The following is a 24,392-nucleotide window of genomic DNA, read 5'->3' on the forward strand; positions in this document are numbered from 1 at the left end:
TCCTCAGCAGAATGAGCTGAGCAAGCAAGCACAGGAGATCCTTACCTTACTACCTTTCAATCATCTTCTTGTACTAAATAAGGCTCTCAGGTTTAACACTGTTTAACATAACAGTGCTGTTAGGTAACTACCTCCCCCAAAGTCACTCCTCTGATGGGTTGGGACCTGAAATGGATTGTTTCAGTGATACCATCCCCCCACCCCGAATCTGAGTTATTTTCAAGCAGCCTTTGCCCAAATACAGTTTCTGGAACTTACTCTCCGAATATATCTGAAAAGCACCCGGTTGGGAAAAGTTGTCTTAATTTAAGAGAACAAAATGGCAGTGAGAAAGAAGACTCAAGTACCGTAGGAAGTAATGAAGGAAATGAACAAAAATAAACCCCAACCTCGAAGGGTGGCACTTAAGTTGTAACAGAGACTAAAAACGACTTACTCTTTCCTCAGCTTCAAGCCACCGGGACTTCCCCTCGACAGACCAACAAGCTAAGTAAACTCGGTTCCCCCGCTATTTCAAGCCTAATCTTCCGGTGGCAGGCTAGGATTAAACCTAAGATTCCGGGTTTGGTTTGGAAGCAAAAGAAAACTAAAAAAAAAAAAGGGGGGGAGCAAAAATGCAGTTATCTAGGGTAGGCTTGATATTTCTGTTTCCAGTGAAACCCCACCTATATGAACGCCCCAATGCCGGAGCTACTCGACCTTGCTTGCAGTTACACTTTATCCCGTTCCCCACCCCACCCGCCGCCTCCGCGTCCGGGACGCGAGATAAGCGCGGCTCCTTCCAAGAAAAGAACGCTGCTAAACCTGCAGCCTTCTTCGCGCGCCGTCCAGAGCAGAGCAGGGCGCCTCCCAGCCTTTGCCCCAAAGTCCGGCGAGCCTCGCAGAGGTCACGCCACGGCCAGACCCCGAGAAACACAAAGAAGAGCGCCAAGAGACTCACCCGGCAAGAGCTTAAGGAGAGGTCGGGCTCGGAGGAGCCACTTCACGCGCAAGGCTGGTAACGGGATGGAGCAGGAGAAAGTCGAGGAAGGGAGGGGCAACTGCTTAACTGCCTGCCTGCCTCTGACTTCTCACCTGCAGCCGACCTCAGGCGAGGCACTGGGGAACTCCGCCGCCTTCGGCACAGGTGTAAGCGAGCCCGGCTGCTGGGTCCTAGCGCCGCAACGTCACCAACGAGGAGCCCAAACCTGCTTCTTATCTTGAGGCTGGAATCTCATCAGTCGCTGTTTCGCGAGTTTCAGCGTTCAAGAAATAAACGGATGGATTAAGCGGTGGGGGAGAGAGAGAAAAGGGCGGGATGGGGAGGATTGTGGCTTTAAAACCACTCCAGCCATGTACCATTTGCACGCATGCTTTATTTTTTTCTGTGGCCAAAGGAAGTAACACAGTTGTGAGGTCTTGGTCACAAAAGCCATTGTGTTTGGGAGAAAAACTGTATGCTTATTGTTTTATACACACTCACACAACTTCTTAGGATATAAACTTTACTCAAAAGATAATCTCATGTAGTTTAGCTACAGAGGTTCCAAATTGCCACTGTATTCATGACTCAACTTGTAGATTACATCTGAGCAATGACACAGAAGACAGCTTTTAAATAGGTTCTCCAGTGAATTACTGCCTGTCAGGAAAATGTGGAGGGCTTTAAAGACCAAATAGAAAGGGTTTGCTAACTTGCACCAAATGCACTGCCGTGGGGCTTAGCATGAAGGAGTTGTAAAGTATGGTTTCTGACCTAACATCTGACTTATTCAACAAAGTACATCAAATTAAATCATAATACTTAATGTATTATGTACATTATACTTAATATGTACTTAATATTATGTACATTATACTTAATACATTAAGTACTTAATGTATTAAGTCCCCATGAAGACAACCTTAGATAATTAGTGCCCTGAACAGTAGGTGGAGTTCAGTTTCCAGAATCTGCAGCTCCCACTGCCAAAGGTTGGAGATGCTAGGAATTTATTTTATTTAGATATTTATTCCACGTTTATTACTTTATAAGTACAGGTAGTCCTTAAGTTACAACCATTCATTTAGTGACAATTCAATTACAACAGCATTAAAAAAGTGACTTATGACTGGTTTTCACACTTGTGACCATCACTGCATCTGCACGGTCATGTGATCGAAATTCAGGAGTTTGACAACTGGCATATATTTATGACAGTTGCACGATCCCAGGGTCATGTGATGATCTCACAATTTACTTAACAACTGCAGTGATTTGTTTAACAACTGTGGCAAAAGAGGTCGGGAAATGGGGCAAACCTCACTTAACAACTTTCTTGCTTAGCAATGGAAATTTGGTATAAATTGTGGTTTTAAGTTGAGGACTACCTGTAACTCAAGGAGGCAAACATGCCTAATACTTCTTCCTTCTCCTGTTTTTCTTACAACAGCCACCCTGTGAGGTGGGTTAGGCTGAGAGAGAATAACTAACTCAAAGTCATCTAACCAGCTTTCATACTTAAGGCAGGACTAGAACTCATGGTCACCCAGTTTTTAACTGGGTGGTACCTTTACCACTACACTAAACTGGTGTACCCCAATTGCTGCACAGCTATAGATTTTCCATTCCTATCAGAGCAAACATTTTCTGAATGCAGGTCCACCATTGACTGTGCAAACAGATGATGCAGTAAGAGCAAGAGAAAGGAATGGCTGATTGCTGCAATGGGCTTTTGAGGAAATTTCATTTAAGATAGTTTCAATCTAAGCAAGGCTGCTCTTCAGGATCAACTGAAGAAGAGCATAGAGCAGCGGTTCTCAACCTATGGGTCGCGACCCCATTTGGGGTCGATCGACCATTTTTCGGAGGTCGCCAAAGAAGGCGATCCGCCATTTTCTTCCCTCAGGGGGCGCCGCCGCGCATGTGCGCCGCGCATGCGCAGAACGTTTGTGTGACGGGGGTCGCCGTCACACAAACGTTGAGAACCACTGGCATAGAGCCATGCTGTTGCTTTTCAATCTTGTTTTCAGCATCCCAGGAGCTTGCATCTGACCAGGTGGAACCACAGTGGCATAGGCAGGCCTTAGTCAAGGCCATCACAGCTCTTGGTGTGTTCTACGGAGGGAGAATATGATGTGTCTTTCTCAGGAAGCCCACATTTCTGGTTACTGCTGGAAATGTCTCCCTTCCAATTCCTGGTATACAGAAAAGGAAAACCCAAAGTCTCCTCATCTGCATTATGTGTAACCTCTACTATGTTTCAGGTTATAATTTTAACTTCCCTCAGAAAAAAATCCCTTGAGGAACTTTTCCCTCGGAGGGAGATTCTGCTTTTGTGGTACTGCAAGGCTAGCCTAAGTTCTGTTATAAATTGGTTTCATTCTTTTAATTCTCCCTCCCAGAAGTAATTCGTGTTTCAGATTAGGAACGTAGCAAATTTCAACCATTTCTCTCCCTCCAGTGTCCATCTTTAAAGATTCATTTATTGTGATGCACTGCCCAGAGTTGCTTAAGATAGACGGCCATATACATCTTTTAAATAAATGCTCAGATGAAAACAACACATTTGTGTTTACTTAGCTTAAAATGGAAGTAAGTACATTGAGAGTATATTTCCTATCTTAGGCCAGTGTGGTAAGCATTTGATCAAGGCCCTAGCAGGAAATAGGATTACCAGCAGTTGGTGTGCTTTCTAGATAATAACTTGGCAGTCAGTAAAATTTTTGGAAGAAGGAAAATATGTTCTTAGTGGAAGCCACTATCATAAAATGATTCTAACAGCAGATGGGCTACAGTTTCTATCTCTCCTGTATTACGTGGATATAATTGCTCTGGGTCTGCCCTCAAGAAGCCCTTCTCCAATACACTCAACGTAAAAAGCACTGAGGAAGTAATTTTTAAAACCCAGTTTAATTCAGAGACATGGCATGCAAGCAGAGTCACTTGAAGAAAACAGGCAAAAAGGAGCTGGAATGAAAAAGAAAATAATGGAAGGCTACTTCTATGTCAAACTAAAATGCTGAAAACAGTTTGAGCCAATCAGTACTTTCTTGCAGCTGGCCAGTAGGAGAAGGGGAAGAATGGTATTTCATTGGGAATCCCATATTCTGAATGTTGTAAACTGCATTTGCTCAGTCATTCCCCAGCAGTTACTATTGGGGGTGGGGGAGAGTGAAGCCACCCAGGTAGTATTCCTCTGTTTCATTAATAATGACTGTGAAAATGATTCAGCAGCCCCAATGCTCTGATGATTTAATTTCTATAAGGGGGTGAGGAGCACTTGGCCTGAGACCAGGAGCTGAGGGAAGAATGATTATTTTCAGGGGGGGAAATTATGTAGACAGTTGTATAATGTTTCTCCTGATGGGGCAGGCAGTTTCCCTTCATTGGGAACATTCAACTCATCCTTTCTCGTGGGATTTCCCCACTTCCTTCTATGGTCAAAAGCCCACTGCAAGGGAGGCCGAAGCACAGAAGTGAGATTGTATAGGGCAGCACAAAATTGCTGCCAGAGATTTAAAGGAGAAGGCTGGTGGCTGCATGGAAATGGTCCATGTGAAATAAACGACAATGTAATTTATAAACAAGATGGTTTAATATATACAGTAAATGACAAGTTATAAAAAAGGATTTGGTTAAAAGTATTTCTATTTCTTTCTATTTGGTTGCTTCTTCTCAGCTGATGCTTTTCTTTAATTAGATTTCTGGAAGTTCTAGGCTAAATTTGGAATATAAAGGAAATAGACACTAGGGAAAAAGGTGTGTTCCCATCAAGCATATTTGAGGCTGTTGAGAGACAAATATGAACAATATTTCCTGAGTCATGATCTCATTTTTGGTAGGCAAACAAGTTGCTGATATCTTCAACTAACTATAGTTTCCATTGTTTCACAGCTAAGAAGTTATGATGATCGAGTTTGGAATAAATCATTTTCTTAAACCATTCTTCAAATGATCTGAAGATTCAATCTTATTTTCTGATAATCTTTGTTTAATGAGTCAGATAATAACAGGAAATATTAATATTTTCTAATTTAATTTTAATGCTCAAACAAAGATGGCATGATAGAATTGGATGAGATTGCAAGTACTGAATTAGAAGTTCTGCAACTTGCTCTTTGCTTATTAATCATTTGAAGTTGGAAGCAAATAGTTATCTTGCAGAGCCCAACACAGAAGCCAGTTATTCTAATATAGCTAGAGACCCCTTCCTTGGCATCAAGCAAGCTTCCTGCCTCAGCTAATCTTTTTAATTTTTAGATTGATTTTATAACCTAAACAGAAAGTAGGCTCCTATAAAGCAGAATGTCAACCTCTTGGGTTATCTTTCTTTTCACAAATGCCTCTGGACTCTATATTGACTTCAGCAACACACTCAGTAACCAGAAATAATGGGTATATGGCTGCAACCCAATGTTTTATCTGGAAATATTTCCACCACACTATAAAAAAGATGCAGGCAGCCTGGGTTGGAAGGAGGCATACTAAGGAAGCAACTTCAGGAGTTTGCTTTGAAAGGAAGGAGGGAGGGAAATAGTCTCTCTCTCTCTCTCTCTCTCTCTTCCTCCCCCTTCCCCTCCCCTCCCTCTCCCTCTCCCTCTCTATATATGTCTTAAGTGTTTTCTATATATGTCTTAAGTGTTTTCTACGATGCACCCTGTCAGCCCAAATATGGGAAGAAGAAATCTTTGGCCTGTATCAGGGATATCCCCAGGCAGCAGTCGCTACTGCGACAATAATTTTTATGTTAAATTTGGATTGCTAACAATGAGTTAAAGGGAGACTGGTATAGCTATTTCGAGCTACTTAGCTCTCATCAGCCAGCCATACCCTTCTGAAATTCAAACCTTTGCATAAGCATATATATTACAATTATTAACCAAGCAAAATTTAATTCAGGTGTAACAATCCAAATTATTTGCCCTTCCTATTCCAATCATTTTATGTACAAACTATAGAGGCAGAACTAATATTAGGCAGTTTCTTTCTCTTGCCAGTATGTTAATGTTAGGTGTTGACTGGCCATACCCCTCAAATAATATAGATGTAGATATGAAAAAGTGTCACAGAATCTTTGATGGATTCCAGTACTTAAAGCTTTTTTTTTTTTAAAAAAAAATTCTTCCCTACATAATTCTTTATAACACTTAGAAATAATTGTTGTAATAAAATCCATCCATGCCATTGCTACATCATGCAAATAAATGTTGAGTTTTTCTGAATCAAGGCACTAATGGCATTTCAGATTGAAAGCTGCAGTTCTGCTCTCCAACACATTTGCAAAATGTTCCTTAATGTCCCTCCATCAAAGACAATTGTGATCAGACTTCGAAACTACCTAGTTGAACAGTCAATAAAGTAAAAAAAGTGTAAGCCACACCATGATTTGATTTCTGCAAATAATCCATTTCCACATATAGTTGAAAGCACTTAGACTACAATAAAACCCCAAAATCTAAAAACCAGTTTATATTGCCACAAATTTCTAGCTTGGTGCTTTAATCACTTCATCAAACTTGTTCTTTCTTGGTAACTTAGTCTGTTACTGTTCCTACTATCTGGAATTATCTCACCTAGAGAGAGATTTGTGTCGGTCTTAACCTTCAGGAAATTATTGAAGCCTTGGTTGTTTTGTCAAGCCTTTTTGTCTTGCCTTTTTTCTCCTTTTGGTCTGATTTGTTTTGTTTTGGGATTTGTATTTTAGCCATGTTGGAGTTTTTAGCTGTAAACCACCCAGAGTCATTTAAGGATAAATGCAGATATATTGTTAGTTCCCTCAGTAATTTATGCAGTAAATTCATCATTTATGTCATATAAAATTGTCTCCAAAATGACTCTGTTCATAATACATAATTGTTGGTATGTGAACTGAACAATATATTTATTTTAAATTAAATTGTAGAACTGTGTTTGCTAATAGGTTCAAGAATCCAAAGGCAAAATTCAAAAGCATTTGTCTTACTTTCCCAATATTCATGCAAAAGAAGAATGGCCAAGTAATGCCTTTAAAAAACCTCTTTATTAAATTAAATTTTATTAAACTTAAATATAGTAGTTGACTGAGCCATCTCTGAACTTCTACATTTGTTTACTCACTCTCTCTTGTTGCTAGACAATCTTAACAAATTACGCTTTTGTTACACAGCTTCAACCCTGAATATTTATCAGTAGCCCTTTTCAAACTGCAGCATCCTTTATATGTTTTTGCCTCTGTCGTATTTTCTAGTGAAATGGTGTCAAACAAAGGAAAATTATGGCATTTCCCCATGGTACTAAGTTCTAAGTCTGACCATCGTGATTTGACATATTTTGTTGAGGAAAAATGTTTAGTATTGACTAAATGTCTTCCTTGCTTCTGTTGTGCCCTTTGGTTATTTCAGATCCACTGTTGCTACCTGGAAATGTTTGCTTAAAAAATGTAAGCAGGTGGTCTCAAGGCTGAGACAGGAGAGATTGGAGATATTTACCACCGAGCTTCCAGCTAAAAGACTTAAGGGTGTTATTTAACTTAAGCAGCAACTGAGCAGATTAAGATCAAGTAAGGTAAGTAGTATATTCAGAGAAAGGTTCCTGCAGTAACAGCATGCCATGTCTTCCACACCATTGTGTGCTTAGTCCATGACATGTTTGGACTTGTTTCATCTGGTACCTTTAGTAGGGTTGTGTTGCTGATCCATCAACCTTGCAAGCATACAGCCCAAATATCCTGCTGAAGCCTGAGTGTATAGGTGCCCTTTCCTAAAAAATCTTTCAAAACAATGTTTCGTGAATTGGGCTGAACTAGCTAGATACAATTCCTCAACTACCCCAGGAGGAAGGGTACTGGAGCAAACCAGTCATTACTGTGTTCCAAAACATAAGCATCTTCAACAAGAGCAAAAGAGCAAATGATAGCATATGTGATGATTCATCAAACAAATGCCACAAGTAAGGTACTTGTATCAGACATTGAAGGGCAAGTACTAATGTGTGCTGGCATTTGTGCAGTGATATCATTGTATGTGTCATTTTTATGTTGTGTTTTATTGCAGAAAGTGCTGCTTCAACCATCTAAGGCAGTACTTTTTACATTATTCTTCAAGATGTGCCAAATGTATTTACTTCCCTCAGTAATCAAAGTTTCAAATAAAATTATCCCTTGACCTATTCTTAAAACCAGAAACATAGATAAAAAGGAGAAGCTTTATTTGGAACTTGAACTCTCTGTGTGAAATAAATAAATAATTTCAGCATACTTTGGTTTCTTGGTGAATAATAGTGGAAATCTTTTGTATTATTTATTCTCTAACAGAGAATTAGTTTTATTAAGAATTCTTGAACACAGTGAAATAATTGCTGGATAGATGTTCACAGGTTTGCATTACAAGTAGATAAAGCAACAATTGCACCCATCCTTGTATGAGAATAACCTCTTTTTCATGTGTTGGTTATACTTCTGTTAAGAAAGTCTCTCTGGAATTTTCTCCATTAAACTGTGAAAGAAAGATAAATGTCAGTGGATTGAAAGGTAATCTGTTTTCAATTATTTTCCAGCCGCAAAGTTTTCCTCTTATCTGTCACTATTCTAGAACTTTGCTCATTCAAAAATTCTTTTATGACAAAGAAGAGGCCTTAAATTCAGAATGTGAAAAGTATCAGGTTGTTCAGAAATTAGGGGCAATACATAGGAATTCAATGTTATTTTAAAAAATGGCAACTTTGATTGTACAAGAAAAATTAAAATACATACTTACTATTCATTTTTCTAAATAATTAAAATAACTGTTATATTAACTTCCATTAAAATGGAATTAGAACTTTCTCCTCTGTCAGCGTCACATGAATTTATTGCAGTTAAAGTCCAAAGGTCATGACGATCCGTAAGCTAAAGGCAGTGCTTTTTGTCACTTGTTGAAAGGCATAGATATTTAGCAGCTTCCCATGTTATAAACTCTATTCTAGGTTGAATGCTTTCTGGAGCCCTGAGCAAAACAGGTTTCTGTGTTGCAATGGTATTTGACATAGAACACTGACATTTCAAGCTTGTTTCTTCAGCTGCTTCAGAATTTCCCATTTTTGTATGTCAATAATGTAGAGAAACTGACCTAACTTGTCTGACTGTTGCTAAGGGCTAATATTTAAGATCAAGGATATAATCCTAAATCCAAGCCAAGGCCCCATCTTGATAACCCTTATACAATTTGTGATGTACTTAGCTAAACTAGCCTTTTGTAATCTGCCAGATTATTTAGGAATCACTTGAAAATCGAACAATGCAATTGTCTGATTATTGTTGCTTTATTTTAAGAGTAGTGTGAATAAAAGTGTGCCCTAGGAATGTGTTGGTCTGAATAAATTATGTTGATACTGCTAAAGTTTCCCACTCTGTTTGTCCTTCTAGATATAATACAGATTTTACAACATGCCTCCAGTCACAGGCAAGCAACAAACTTAAGAATTTTTCAAGCCTCTTGAAGGAGAAACAGGATTGAGAGACTGTTTGAGACGTAATAGGACATGCATTTGGGCCTATCTTTCTTAAGTTTGATTTCAAAAATAGAAAATCAACACACATTAATGTTAGTGAACTGTATCAGATACTGGGAAGAAGTCTGCTGAGGAGAACTCACAGGTTCTTGGCTAACTATCATCTTTGGGTTTCAAACACACCTCTGGTTCAAAGATCACTCGAGTCACAATTTATATTATCAGTTGATAAAATTGGCCAACTAAGTATTGATTAAATAATATAAGCAAAGTAAAGATTTCAGTTACCCTAATAAATTGTTTTATCCATTCTGGATATATATTGTTTTACAGATCTGTTCAAGCATTCTGTGAAAAATTAGATCTGGTTGCAAACCTTCTAATCAACACAAGGTGGTGCAAATCATTTTCCTGAAGAAAAGGCCATTCTTTTTATTATGGTTTTTTTTCAAACCCAACAGGATGTCGTAAATAAATCATATAAAAGAGCAGTGCTTTTTTTCTAAAAAAAAAAAAAAAAGGTTCTGGAACTCACACATAAAAGGTGCTGGAACTCTGTTCTGAGCGTTCTATGAGAAAAAAAAAGCCCTGTAAAAGAGTCTGGGATGCTGTTTGCTAATTTCTTAACTGAATTACTCTCTGAAAACAACAAAACGGGTCCCAGTTTGGTGTGTGAGGAATTTGGAGGTAAAGCTGGCAAAAGAAAGATAAAATTTTATTAAATAAATACTTCTAGAGAGAAAAATATTCGAAAAATATTAAAATAAAAGCCTTCCAAGACATCCTAAAGGAAGAAGCAGCTGATAGTAACTCAGAATGTTGTTGGCTGGCCCATTCTAATCCTCCTCCCTCCTAGTCAGATGACCTAGAAGAGACTATATGTAACTCAACCTGGGCACATGTATGTGACAGGAATACACAAATGGACTAATATGCTATTTCTCATGTTGTGTGTGTGTTTAAATGTGTGTTATGTATGTGCACACTTTGAGAGCAAGCAACTAAATTTCATTTTTAATTTGTGCCATTGCACCCACAGTAAAAAAAATGACAGTAAAGGCTATCTATCTATCTATCTATCTATCTATCTATCTACCTACCTACCTACCTACCTACCTACCTACCTACCTACCTACCTAATCTTTATACTGTAGCAAATCATTTCCTATGGCCACACCACTGGTAAAGAGGTTACAAAGAATCCTAAAAGTCATACTCGGGAAGTTTTCTTCAGCTTGTTCATTTATTTCAACACTACTGAATTTTGGAAATAAATTATGTAAACAGACTCAGGATTCTATCTGATATATATATATATATATATATATATATATATATATATATATATATATGTGTGTGTGTGTGTGTGTAGGAGGTCTTTGGTTGTTCGGGTTTTCTCCCGCGTAAAATTGGAAGTGTCTTGGCGACGTTTCGACGAAGTCCCATTCGTCATCTTCAGGCTGGTGTTTTCAGCTTCGTGCTTCGAGCAGCAATGTGTGGTCTTAGCTGTTTCTTCCTTTTAACTGCCAGTGGGGGTATGAACTGATTGGGTGGGAGCTTGGCTGTGTTCTGATTGGGTGGAGGTGTGTTCTGATTGGTTAGGGGCGTGGCTGTGCTCTGATTGGCTGGGGGGTTGGCTGTGCTCTGATTGGCTGGGGGTTGGCTGTGCTCTGATTGGCTGGGGGAGTGTTCTGTTTGGTTGTGCTCAGGTTAGTCTGAGTTGCAGAGGGGTTTAAGATTTTGGGGCTGCCTTGCTATTTTTTGGCTTCGCGTTTGTGGTCGTGCCTCATTTTCATGGAGGGTGTCAGTTTGCTTCATGTATGGATTGGAGGGCTTTTAAAGTGGCTAATGATGCAGCTCTGGTCTGGCTTCTGGTTTGTGGTCGTGCCTCATCATCGGTGTGGCTTTGGGTTTGCTTTTTGCGTGGATGTGTGGTGGTGACATCCTGTGTGGTTTTTGTGAGTGTGGGTCTGGTATCATTTTTTGTATTAGGGAGTCGTTTGTCAATAAGGGCGGGTTTCCAAATGGCTGGTAGGCGGGAGGTATCATCTCGCTTGTTCATGCTGTGTGGGCGTTTTTCTATCTCGATGGCTTCTCTGATTATTCTGTTATTAAAATGTTCACTTTTGGCAATGGTTCTGGTATTTTTAAAGTCAATTTCATGTCCTGTGGCTTTAAGGTGTTGGACCAGGGAAGATGTTGGTTCCTCTTTTTTGACTGAGTTCTTATGTTCTTCAATGCGTGCACTTATTCTTCTGTTGGTTTGTCCGATGTATGTGGTGGGACAAGTGGTGCATGGGATTTCGTATACTCCTTGATTTTCTAATTCAATTTTATCTTTGGGGTTTCTAAGGATGGTGGATATTTTTCTGTTTGTGCAGAATGCTGTTTTGATGTTGTGTTTATGGAGGATCTTACTGATTCTGTCTGTGGTGCCTTTTATGTATGGGAGGAGGGCTTTGCCGTTTTCTTGTTCTTTGTCTTGGATTTTAGTGGGGGTTTCTTTTTGGATTAGGTTTGTAATCTTATTTCTATGGAATCCATTGGATGTTAGTACATTGGTGAGAGTGTGTAGTTCGTTTTTTAGGTGTTGTTCGTCAGCTAAGCGTTTTGTTCTGGAGATGAGTGTCTTGGCTACAGAGTTGATCTGTGCTGGGTGGTGGTGTGAGAGAGCGTGCAGATAGCGGTTTGTGTGTGTTTTCTTCTGGTAGATGGTGTATCCTAGGGAGCCATTGGATTTCTTGTAGACTAAGACATCCAGGAAGGGAAGTTGGTTGTTAGCTTCTGTTTCCATGGTGAACTGTATTTTGGGGTGTAGGCTGTTGAGGTGTGTGAGGAAGTTGTCCAGTTTTTCTTTCCCATGTGGCCAGATTATGAAGGTGTCGTCTACGTATCTGAGCCAGAGTTTGGGTTTGTGATCCGATTTTTCTAGAGCTTGGGTTTCAAAGTGTTCCATGTAGAGGTTGGCAATGACAGGTGAGAGGGGTGATCCCATGGGTGCTCCTTCTGTTTGTTTGTATTTTTGTCCATTATAGATGAAGTATGTGTTGGATAGGCAGTGGTTGGTCAGATCTAAGATGTGTTTGGGGGGGTTATATTTGTTTTGGATAGCTGTCAAGGCTTCTTTGATAGGCACTTGGGTGAAGAGGGATATGACATCAAAGCTCACGAGTAGGTCGCTGGGCTGTAAGTTTTGTTTCTTTATGATCTCTATAAAGTGGAATGAGTTTTTTACGTGTGAGGTGATGGATTCTGCATAGGGCTGTAGTTGTTTGGCGAGAAATTTGGCTAGGTTTTGTAGAGGTGAGCCTATGGAGCTGACTATAGGTCTGAGTGGGGTTCCTTCTTTGTGTATCTTGGGGAGACCATAGAGTTTGGGGCATCTGGATGATTTCTCTCTGGGAATGATTCTTTGCTGGATCTCTTCGCTAATGGGGGAGGCTTTTATCTTGGTTCTGGTGGTTTTTTCCAGGTAGGTGGTGGGATCTGTATTTAGGGGTTTGTATGTGGAGTCTTGGAGTAGGTTGGTTAATTTGTTTGGTAGTCAGATGTGTTCATAACCACCGTGGCGTTGCCCTTGTCTGCTGGTAGGATTATTATGCTGGTGTCTTCTTTCAGGTTACGTAGTGCTGTCTGTTCCTCTTTGGGTAAGTTGCTTTTGGGTGGCTTGCTGGTACAGAGGATGTTGGTGATTTCGAGTCTGATTCTGTTAGCATCGTCGGGGTTGATTTTGGTCAGGCTGGTTTCAACTCCACATATAATGGTTTCAGTGGGGATGTGTTTGGGAGCGACTGCAAAGTTGAATCCTTTGGAAAGGACATTGGTTTCGGCTTTGGTGAGGATCCTATCTGAGATGTTATGCACTGTTTGTTTCATGTGTGGCTGTGAGGGAGGAGGGGTTTGTTTCTGGCGTTCTTGTAGTCTTCGGAGTTTGTTGGTGTGTGTATCTGTCTTGAGGGTGGTCTGTGTTTCGGCTCTCCAGACGGCAAGTTGTTTGGATTTGTCCCAAAGTGCGGGGTGGATCTTGTTGCTGAGTTTGAGGTGGAGTGTGAGGAGATCTTTGTTGATCTTAACAGCCCAGCGACCTACTCGTGAGCTTTGATGTCATATCCCTCTTCACCCAAGTGCCTATCAAAGAAGCCTTGACAGCTATCCAAAACAAATATAACCCCCCCAAACACATCTTAGATCTGACCAACCACTGCCTATCCAACACATACTTCATCTATAATGGACAAAAATACAAACAAACAGAAGGAGCACCCATGGGATCACCCCTCTCACCTGTCATTGCCAACCTCTACATGGAACACTTTGAAACCCAAGCTCTAGAAAAATCGGATCACAAACCCAAACTCTGGCTCAGATATGTAGACGACACCTTCATAATCTGGCCACATGGGAAAGAAAAACTGGACAACTTCCTCACACACCTCAACAGCCTACACCCCAAAATACAGTTCACCATGGAAACAGAAGCTAACAACCAACTTCCCTTCCTGGATGTCTTAGTCTACAAGAAATCCAATGGCTCCCTAGGACACACCATCTACCAGAAGAAAACACACACAAACCGCTATCTGCACGCTCTCTCACACCACCACCCAGCACAGATCAACTCTGTAGCCAAGACACTCATCTCCAGAACAAAACGCTTAGCTGACGAACAACACCTAAAAACCGAACTACACACTCTCACCAATGTACTAACATCCAATGGATTCCAAAGAAATAAGATTACAAACCTAATCCAAAAAGAAACCCCCACTAAAATCCAAGACAAAGAACAAGAAAACGGCAAAGCCCTCCTCCCATACATAAAAGGCACCACAGACAGAATCAGTAAGATCCTCCATAAACACAACATCAAAACAGCATTCTGCACAAACAGAAAAATATCCACCATCCTTAGAAACCCCAAAGATAAAATTGAATTAGAAAATCAAGGAGTATACGAAATCCCATGCACCACTTGTCCCACCACATACATCGGACAAACCAACAGAAGAATAAGTGCACGCATTGAAGAACATAAGAACTCAGTCAAAAAAGAGGAACCAACATCTTCCCTGGTCCAACACCTTAAAGCCACAGGACATGAAATTGACTTTAAAAATACCAGAACCATTGCCAAAAGTGAACATTTTAATAACAGAATAATCAGAGAAGCCATCGAGATAGAAAAACGCCCACACAGCATGAACAAGCGAGATGATACCTCCCGCCTACCAGCCATTTGGAAACCCGCCCTTATTGACAAACGACTCCCTAATACAAAAAATGATACCAGACCCACACTCACAAAAACCACACAGGATGTCACCACCACACATCCACGCAAAAAGCAAACCCAAAGCCACACCGATGATGAGGCACGACCACAAACCAGAAGCCAGACCAGAGCTGCATCATTAGCCACTTTAAAGCCCTCCAATCCATACATGAAGCAAACTGACACCCTCCATGAAATGAGGCACGACCACAAACGCGAAGCCAAAAAATAGCAAGGCAGCCCAAAATCTTAAACCCCTCTGCAACTCAGACTAACCTGAGCACAACCAAACAGAACACTCCCCCAGCCAATCAGAGCACAGCCAAGCCCCTAACCATCAGAACACACCTCCACCCAATCAGAACACAGCCAAGCTCCCACCCAATCAGTTCATACCCCCACTGGCAGTTAAAAGGAAGAAACAGCTAAGACCACACATTGCTGCTCGAAGCACGAAGCTGAAAACACCAGCCTGAAGATGACGAATGGGACTTCGTCGAAACGTCGCCAAGACACTTCCAATTTTACGCGGGAGAAAACCCGAACAACCAAAGACCTCCTACACACACACACACACACACACACACACACACATATATATATATATATATATATATATATATATATATATATATATATATATCGGCACCTTTTTTTGGATGGAACCTTGTAGGGTAGGCAAGGTGGGTTGTATAATGTGTATGGTCAGAACAGGATGACATTTCAAACCTGAAAATGGGCGTATCTGGGCAAAGGCCCAATGGAAAAGCAACTGGCGACTGCAGAATCCCCCAAAGTGGTCAGTATTGCCCCCCCAAAAGTTGATGAGATGATCCAGGGATCAATAGAGAGATTAGTAAATGTCTGGCAGTCGATCGGTGGTTGATAAATGATGAAAAATTGATTAGGGTCAACTAATCTTTTGGATCTCTGTAGAGTTCTCTAGTCCTGAAGGTGGGGTGGTTAGCAGCAAGACAATGTTAGCCAGTGTTGGGTGATCAGCTGCAAGTGAGAGAACAGCCTTAAGTTGTCTTATTATGGTGGTTTCACGTTCAGCCAAATGTTTAGACTGAAATTGGCATTTTTTGTCCACCTAGCGAGGCCTTCTCAAATCCCTGGGATAAAGAGATGTTGTTGTTTGATTGTGTTAAAGGTATTGTCACAGGATATAAGCTGTTCCAAGTAAAGCTTCCTTTTGCAATTGACTGCTGGTGTTCTATGATTATTATGATTATTTATAGTACGATTAAGTCGTATATATGAAATTATAATGTTTGGGATTTGATGAACAATCTGAAACTTCATGAAGGATCAATGAGCTGAAGAGTTTGGGGATCCCTGGCCTAGTGGCTCAGAATGTTGCTGTCTGTTCCATTCTAATCCCCTTCCTCTTGCTTTCCAGTCATGTGACCCATAGTGGAGGTTCTTTTACAGAGTTGAAAAGAATTTCAGAAGCCTCGCTGTGCAGGCTTTCCTTGATTTAGTTTAATATACAGAAGGAAAAAACCAAAGCCGAGGTGGCGCAGCAGTTAGAGTGCAGTACTGCAGGCCACTTTAGCTGACTGTGTTCAGCAGGTCAGCGGTTCAAATCTCACCGGCTCAAGGTTGACCCATCCTTCCGAGGTAGGTAAAATGAGGACCCAGATTGTTGGGGGCAATGTAAATATATATATATATTGCTTACTGGTGTACACCGTTTAGAGAGTGCTTGCACTTAAAGCAGTATATAAGTCTCACAAATAAATAAATAAATAAACTAATTATGAAGGACAATTATCATCAGAGTCAAACAAGTCATTATTCTCGTTTTCCATTTTCTTGTCAGGAGATAGACAGAAAAAGCTTCATTAAAGGTAGACAGGCTTTAAATCTGGATCTCAAGCATAGAACCAGCCCACAATATTTCATTTCATGAGGTGGGTCACAAATGGGCAGCATCTGCCTCTCTCCACCCTACCCTCATCTTTCAAGCCACAAGCCAAGATTCATTGTAGCCAAGGCTGGCTTTTATTTTGATTCCTGAAGTAGAACATCCTGCAAGAGTAAACATACATTAATTTCACTGTTACTTTCCATTGACCACCATAATCAAATGATTGGTTCAACTGATCCAGTGGTAGATACCACACTGAAAACTTTCCTCATCATTTGCTATACCAGAAGTAGGCAACCTTGGCTCTTTTATAACTCATGGACTTCATCTCCCGGAATTCCTGAGCCAGCTTGGCTGGCTTAGGAATTCTGGGAGATGAAGTCCACGAGTCATAAAAGAGCCAAGGTTGCCTACCCCTGTGCTATACCATTCTCACAGCTTCTTATGAGACTTGAAAGTCTTCCTTTATCTACAGAATTCCTGCTTGTTTTATGCTCACAGAGGGACTGATCAGTTCATCTTATTAGGTTTTTTTAAATTTGTCCATGTTCTTTTCCATGTTGGCTACATATATTTTACCTATTACACATTTTATACTCTTTACTATATCTGTAATCTGCATTCAAATACTGAATGCAATGCCTTTGAACTTGTTGAGATTAATGGGCTTAATTATACTTAGTTTTTTGTTGGACTGTAGCTAAATGCATAGTTTAAACTCCCCACTCCTCTATAGATTTGACTAGCCTACAATGGGTAGGTCATCTTTGCTTGGCCTGTAGAGTTATTTCAAGGTAAAAGTAGAAGGAAGTTACTGTATATGTGTATTAACCTGAATTCCTTGGGAGGGAAGAGAAATATTTATTTGAATAAAATAAATTATAAAATAAAGGATGATGTGGATACATATTAACACTGGTTAGGAATATGTTTAATGTAGTATTAGGAAAGAACTGCTTAGCTACAGTGTCTTCTTGAGTTAACACGTGGCAAGAAACCCAGGAGGGAGAGGATGTAGATTCGTAGTTTCTACCTTTTTTTTTCTTAAACTTCAAGATTTGCCTGGTGAAAAGGAAACCCCTCCCCTATAATTAGAGATTTATGAAATTAGGAATATATAGTAACCATTCACAGCCTTTCTACAAATTCTTTCCTCAAAACTTTGTTTTAATAATATAATTTAGAGTAAGTGGGAACTATTTTGTAAAACAGCTAGTTGTTGGAAATCCTTATGTACTATAAATCTTGGTAATAACTTGTGTTGGTTTACACTGTGCTGGTCAATAGTCAGACTGATGGCTTTATGCTGCCCAACTGCTTATAGCCAAAAGAGGGCCAGTTGGTGTCGTAGCTAAGGTGCTGGGCTAGAAACCAGGAGACTGTGAGTTCCAATCCCCCCTTCTGCATGAGGCAGGCTGGGTGGTTTTGGACAAGCTACTGTCTTGTAACCCATTCCATCTCTCAGGGATGTGTTGAAAATAGGAGGTGGGAGATATGTATGCATAATGAGGCAACAGAGCACAGGTTGTGTCAGCAGGAGACACAAATCCACATGTGAAGAGTTCAATTAGCTACTTTATTGATCATATCTATTTCACAGGAATCTTCCCAGACTGGTGGTTTGCACCTCGGCCAGACTAAATAAGTTCAAGGTTATTTGTGTGTGTGTGTGTGTGTGTGTGTGTGTGTTTGATTTTGTTCTCTTGTGCCTATATAAAGATTCCAGACTAATCCCCTGCTTGACCTATTCGGCCAGTCTCTCTCTGACAGGTTGCTTGGAATTCTGTGAGTTGGTTTCCAGAGAATATCAAGGATTGGACATCAATTCTTGAAAGCAAACTTTGTGGTTGGAAAGAACTTAACAAAGATGTGATTTTAAGAATAAGGTCTTTGAGGAATTTTATGGTTCTTGGTGAAACAGGGATCATCTGATTCCTCAGATTCAGAAGCTGAAATGCTTGACCATGGTCTGCATTCCAGGAATTGCCAAAAGAAAATCTGCTAGTGAAAAACGCTTTGAGGAATTATAAGTGCAAGATAGACTAGCTGACTCAAGAGCTTGTTGGCAAGGTTCCAAGTTCTATATCAGTGTTTCTCAACCTTGACAATTTTAAGGCATGTGGACTTCAACTCCCAGAATTCCACAGCCAGCATTGCTGGCTGTGGAATTCTGGGAGTTGAAGTCCACATGCCTTAAAATTGTCAAGGTTGAGAAACACTGCTCTATATTGTATATTACAAAGGGATTCATAACCAATTGTGAGTTACCCCTCCTAAAAGATGCTGAAGGATTTTAAAAAGTTCTTGCAAAGTGATGGGAAAACTTGGCAGCAAAAATGAAACGTTCTGGAATATTATTAGAATACAACCCGTGTTGTTTAAAGAGAGGAAGAAGATGCTAAAGCTCGAAACGATAAATTTTAAGAGTCCAACTTTATATTCCAAGACACAACATTGTGACTTTCTATTCAAGCAATGAATCATATCCAGAAAAAAACTGTCACCAGAAACCTCATTATGTCAGAGAATATGGGGCATGATCTATACTAGCCTGACTTTCTCATCTGTTAAATTTTCCTTCAATTTTTTTATTTTTCTGTGTTGAAATGATTAGGTTTTCAGAACAGCTGGGTGGTTCCCTCTTCCTCACACAAACTGCGATACATTTTCTTTTCTGAGAATATTTCTGATCTGTTGCCTATCTTATTTTGGAACCATACCAATAATGAGGAATAGTAAACAAGAGAGTGAAATCTTTTTCCATCACTGCAGTGATTATGATCTTTGCTTTAGATTTGTTCCTCTGCTCTGGAACTGCCATAGTGTGTGACAATTGTTCTATTGATTCTTGTTCCAACAATGTGATGTGCAACTAATCAGGTTGTTTGTGCTATGGTGCATTTTGATGGACAAAAAATTATTTATGATTCCTGGAAATGTTACCTGCTATATGCAATACTGGCTACATTAAGAAGCATTTCAGCATTGTCATCTTTAGATTCAAATACCATACTGAAATATGTATAACTTATTACAGTAAGTTATTTCTCAGTATAACTTAACCTGCTGGTTATTGTTCAGATGCTACATTTTTAATCTGGATCAGACATTACACTGTATAAAACATCTGTTGACAAAAAATCAATTTCAATCTTAATTGGAAGAGGTGAATGCATTAAGTAATCATCTAGTATGATTTTTTATGTTTTATATTTCATTACTAATTTTTACTTGAACATTTTTATGTCATTTGCATGATTAATATTTACAGAGATTATTTCTCAGACTGACAAAGTTTCAAGCCACAGTTACATAAAACTAGCTGCAAAGTCACCCATTATAACTGTACAGATCTGCGTCCCCTTCATTGCACCATCACCTGTGATAAAAAAACTTAGAAGGAGTCCACCACAATTTACATTGAAATACAGAAACTGAAAATAATTCACTTGCTGGGATTCTTCTATGGCTACTCTTTCATCTTAATAAATCTTGTTAAAGAGAATTCTGATTTTGTGTTTGAGTAAAAACACCTGAAGTTCAGGCAACTACTAAAGACCTGACAAAATCAATATTGGCCTTTCATAATTTCAAGAGTTGAATTTCTTCAAATTTCTGGTTTCATCTTTACAAGTCTAAACATTTATACAGTGGTGGGATTCAAATATGTGAACAACCAGTTCTCTGTGTGGATGCTGCTTTCAGAAATCCATTCTGGGCCTGGGCAACAAAAAATTAGCTACTGGAGGGATTTCCGGTTTGGTATTTGAAGAGACGGGTGGAAGAAGCCGAGGCTCCGGCTTCTTAGCCCGATTTCTTTTGGCCCGGTGACCTCAAGGGGTTGGAAAGTTGCCCTGGAGGGGAAACGAAGAAGGGATGCTTTGGGAGTCCGGATCAGACGGCAGTCAGTCCAGATGCACTGAAAAAAACCCTCCAAAAGGACAGAAGAAAGGCTACCTGATAAGCCCAGACAGCCCAAGTCATCGCCAGCCAGAAGAGAAGCCAAAACAGGAATTATTTAGAGACAGTGGCTGTTTCACATTTGTGTTTTGACTGGAGGACTGGATTTGGCCTAAAGTAGTTGGCTTGATTTTTACGGTTTGGATTTTAGCCTAAGGTAGTTGGCCTCTTCTTTTCTTTTCCTTTTTCCTTTTTTACCTTGTTTTCCCTTCTTGAGAATTTGGATTTGCTGGAATTGGGTATGTCTAGTTTAATGAAGAGAAGGACGAGGGGGGACATGAGAGCAGTGTTCCAATATCTCAGGGGCTGCCACAAAGAAGAGGGAGTCAAGTTATTTTCCAAAGTGCCTGAAGGCAGGACAAGAAGCAACGGATGGAAACTAACCAAAGAGAGAAGCAACCTAGAACTAAGGAGACACTTCCTGACAGTTAGAACAATTAACCAGTGGAACAACCTGCCTCCAGAAGCAGTGAATGCTCCAACACTGGAAGTTTTTAAGAAGAGACTGGACAGCCATTTGCCCAAAATGGTATAGGGTTTCCTGCCTGAGCAGGGGGCTGGACTCGATGACCTCCAAGGTCCCTTCCAACTTTATTATTATTATTATTATTATTATTATTATTATTATTATTACTATTATTATTATGTAGTTGACTCTTTTTATGGTTTGGATTTTAGCCTAAGATAGTTGGCTTGAAAAATGAGTGCATCGAATCTCACCAGACTTATGAAAAAGACTTTCTCTGCACCTTCTGTTGGAACATCCAGCCCAACAAGCCAGGGATCTATTGAAACAATATTGCAGCATGAGAAAATAAGCACTGCTCAAAATGAGATGCAAACTACACTAAAATTAATTCAAGAATCAATACAAAAAAAACCATGAAGGAAAAAAGTAATTTTGATAAATTAAACGAACAAATGTCGGACATAAAGACACACTTTGAAGTCCACCAACAAATGATTGTTAAAAATAAACAAAGAATTCAGAAAATGGAAAATAAATCAGATGATATTGACAAAAAATGGAAGTACTAATACAAGAAAATGAAAAATTAAAACAAGCAAACTAAAATCTAGAAGGAGCGGTGGCGATCTTAGAAATGGAGAAAGCAGAACACTATTTAAGATTTCAAAATATTCCTGAAGACAGAGCAGAAAATATAGCAGTTGTGATTATCAATTTCCTGGCAGAGGCTTAGAAAGCAGAACGAGCAGAGATGCAAATGGAGATAGATGAAATATTTCAAATGAATTCAAGCTACGCAAGGAAATATAAACTACCCAGAGAAGTTCATGTAAGATTTATAAAGAAAACAACAAGAGATGAAATACTGAGAAAAATTAGAGATGAGTCATTACAATACAAGAATAAAGAAATCGTGGTGTTAAAGCAGATCCCCAAGAGAGTAAGAGATACCAAGACAATATCATTTCCTAACTGCAAAACAAAACTTTTTTGAAAATGCAAACAAACCAGGAAGATGGTTAGCTTATAAATTTAAAAAACAGAAGGAGAAGAAATTGATAAATAATTTGGTAGATGAAAAATGTTGCCTACAATTTAAAAATGAAGAAATAAAAAGATAATTAAAGAATATTATAAGAAACTGGGCTATTAACTCACATTTAGTTGCAATGTCCTGGTGTCATGTGATCATGGCAACCTTCTAATAAGCAAAGTCAATGGGGAAGCCAGATTCACTTAACAAACATGTTACTAACTTAACAACTGCAATGATTCACTTAACAACTATAGCAGGAATGGTAGTAAAATGGGGGAAAACTCTCTTAACAAATGTTTCACTTAGCATCATAAATTTTGGGCTCAGTTGTGGTCATAAGTCAAGGACTATTTATACTGTAAAGCTCTTTCTTTAAAGTCTCATTGTGACCTAACTTTGATTGGAGAAAAACACAGTCTGGTTTTGTATGCCTAGCATAGCATCAATCAGAGGAAATGTTTTATTTATTTTGAAAAACAAGACCTTTAGAGTATATTAATTGCTTGAACATAAAATTTTGTACCATAAAAGTTGGCTGTCCTAGTATTGTCTCATTAATCTATCCAATTAGTCTATATTTTATTTTCCTGATCAGTAAAATTATGTTCTATCAATAATATAGTAGGAATACATGTACAGACCCATTTTAGCCTCTTATTGGTTACATTCATGGACAGGATGTTAACAACTGCCTTTTTAGTAGACCAGTTAAGAAGACAAATTGAACAGTGTCACTAGAAAGAAAAATTGTATAGCACTGCAACTTGTGTTGGAAGCTTAGATGGGCTCTAAAGTTAATAGGATAGGAGGATACAGAAGCCAGGATAATTCTGAAAGAACTTGAAGAGCAGGAAGTCTCAAGATTTATTTTGTGCTTTCAGAATGTTACCTGCCTTTTTTATTGGTCTGAGTTAATTCGATGAGAATTCATTTTACAATTCATTTTTTTTAAAATCATAGCCAGAATTCTACCTGAAAACAATTCCTGGTATCTTTTCATAGCCAACCCAAGTCCTTGTCCCCCTCTGCTTCTTATGGGACTTCTATAGTTCTTACCTGAAATATATAGATCTAGACAGATATAAGTAAATTTGTCTAGATCTATATAGTGTTTAATCACTGTGTTTAAAGTTTAACATAATGATTTTGACTGAAGATACTGCATAGAATATTTGTGTGTCAGGTTTCAGATATTTTGGAGATCTTAAATATTATTAATTTATATAGACAATCCACATATCTCTATTAGCTGAAATCTTTAAAGTAGGCTGCAGAACATACAGTCAAACATTGTTGCTGCCAAGATTCTTCCCAGTCTTTCCAATGCTTCCAGGCCTTGTCAATAGTATCAGCTCCTTTGCCAGTTGATTGGCAGGCCAGCTATTCTTTTGTGGCCTGCAATTATTTTAATTTTTTATTTATCAATACGGCTCTTTTCCCTCTACGAATTGTGCTGTTCTGTTTTAAAGGCTTAAGCAGAGATAAGGTCTTTCTACTCCAATTCAACATATTTTAAAATGTCTTCATACTTCTATTGCTGTGTTCATTTCCTAAGGACAGATTGAATGTACAGAAAAGTTTACTGATTTTGGAGTTATAGATACAGTGATCTCCAAATCTCCCATTAAAAGATAGCATGGTTTTGCTTGCACAGTGAACCCAACATTTGCCATATAGGAATGCAACCAGTAACTCATATAGGATCAATTGACCAACCAATATCTTTAAAGGTTATTTACCTGATGTAGGGTGAGATAAATTTGTTCTTCTCTGCTCTGCCTCCTCCTCATTTTTTGGCCCTAAATGAACAAAATGTGCTTATCTATACACTTCTTCAATTACAATGTTACACTTTTAAATATGAATAGTAAAGTCAGTTGGAGACTGTAAGTCTTGGTATAGTGCACAGGTGTGTTGCTACTCCCTTTTAAAAGATGTTTTCTCATTTTCTGAGTCTAGTCTTCAGTTCTTTGATTTTCTGGTGATGCTTCTGAACTTTTCAAGAAGAAGTTAGTAATTTTGAAATCAAAATCTGTAATCTCTAATGTCAACCAACAGAGATGAGCATTCCACATAGTGCTGAACTACAACTCCCAATAGCTTCAATTAACCTAACCAACAGTGAAGGATGCTGGGCTTTATCTTTCAGGAATAATTTGACTGTCAAAAGTTGTCTATCTCTGGCATACCATTTAGTATTTATTGCAAGGAATATTTATTTTACTGTTCAATATTAGTTTAAAAAAGGGAGGCATTCACTGAAATAAGAAAGTATCTGCCATAGACAAAATAAGAAGAATATTAAGTTAAAGTGAAGCACTGTCTAATTTTGATGTAGCTTGGCGTATATTAGAG

General features: G+C 39.1%; 2 protein-coding genes across 4 annotated transcripts in view; one reads left to right on the forward strand and one right to left on the reverse strand.

Annotated features, from left to right (window-relative positions):
- Positions 1-1,088, reverse strand: part of GALNT6 (polypeptide N-acetylgalactosaminyltransferase 6) — a 68,451-nt gene extending 67,363 nt beyond the window's left edge. The window contains exon 1 of one of the 2 annotated variants that reach the window (XM_039331947.1): positions 941-1,088. The gene's annotated coding sequence lies outside the window, so the exon portion shown is untranslated. Of the gene's footprint in view, positions 1-436; positions 889-940 lie in introns of those variants that run through there. The other variant, XM_039331948.1, reaches the window with a different exon arrangement.
- Positions 1,089-1,173: 85 nt separating this feature from the next.
- The window catches only part of SLC4A8 (solute carrier family 4 member 8), a 130,355-nt gene continuing 107,136 nt past the window's right edge, over positions 1,174-24,392 (forward strand). The window contains exons 1-2 of one of the 2 annotated variants that reach the window (XM_039331945.1): positions 1,174-1,271; positions 7,342-7,504. The gene's annotated coding sequence lies outside the window, so the exon portion shown is untranslated. Of the gene's footprint in view, positions 1,272-2,346; positions 7,505-24,392 lie in introns of those variants that run through there. The other variant, XM_039331944.1, reaches the window with a different exon arrangement.

The sequence above is a fragment of the Crotalus tigris genome, unplaced genomic scaffold (assembly GCF_016545835.1).
Source record: "Crotalus tigris isolate CLP2741 ecotype Arizona unplaced genomic scaffold, ASM1654583v1 scf7180000024441.2113493, whole genome shotgun sequence".
Lineage (NCBI taxonomy): Eukaryota > Metazoa > Chordata > Lepidosauria > Squamata > Viperidae > Crotalus > Crotalus tigris.